We start from the raw sequence: 848 nt of genomic DNA on the forward strand, positions 1-848 counted from the left end.
AAAAAAAAAGAGGAGGAGGATTGCATAATTGTTTTGAAATAATTTTTCCAGACCACAAAGATCAATCATAAAGGCGGTGCTAGTTTGAGTTTGGACAGATAGTCTCTGGGCTGATGCCCTTGCAGAAGAATTTTCTTGTGTGAAGTTGTGATGGCTTTTGTGGGAGATTATGATTTTTGGAGTCTTTTGTGATCGTTTATGTTATTAGGCCTACAAGCCTGAGAACCCTCTTTTCATGGCCTCCCCCAGCTCTATTTTCAGGGTTTTCTTAACATTTGTGTCTCTATTCTGATTCTCATGACTTTCACACCAGTCTTGATCAGTTATGTTTTTGATAGAGTTGAATGTAACAATAACAGCAACAACAAAATGAAACAAAAAAGTGTACAAGAGTTTATTCTCCCATATAAAAGAAGTCCAGAAGTAGGCAGTCCAGGGTAAATATGGCAGTTCCACAAAGATATTAGGGACTCAGCTTGAACTTTTTGCTTCCCATCCTAGTGGTGGGTTTCATTTCTAACCCATGGGCCTAGTTGGATGCTGCAATTTACTATTTCAGAAGGGAGAAGGCATGAAAGAACTTGCCTCTAACCTGAGCCCCCTTTTTCTTTTCTTTTCTTTTTTTTTTGAGATGGAGTCTGGTGTGGCCCAGGCTGGAGTGCAATGGCATAATCTCTGCTCACTGCAACCTCCGCCTCCCAGGTTCAAGCGATTCTCCTGCCTCAGCCTCCCGAGTAGCTGGGATTACAGGCATGTACCACCACGCCTGGCTAATTTTGTATTTTTAGTAGAGACAGGGTTTCGCCATGTTGGCCAGGCTGGTCTTGAACTCCTGGCCTCAAGTGATC

The sequence above is a fragment of the Mandrillus leucophaeus genome, unplaced genomic scaffold (assembly GCF_000951045.1).
Source record: "Mandrillus leucophaeus isolate KB7577 unplaced genomic scaffold, Mleu.le_1.0 Scaffold83, whole genome shotgun sequence".
Lineage (NCBI taxonomy): Eukaryota > Metazoa > Chordata > Mammalia > Primates > Cercopithecidae > Mandrillus > Mandrillus leucophaeus.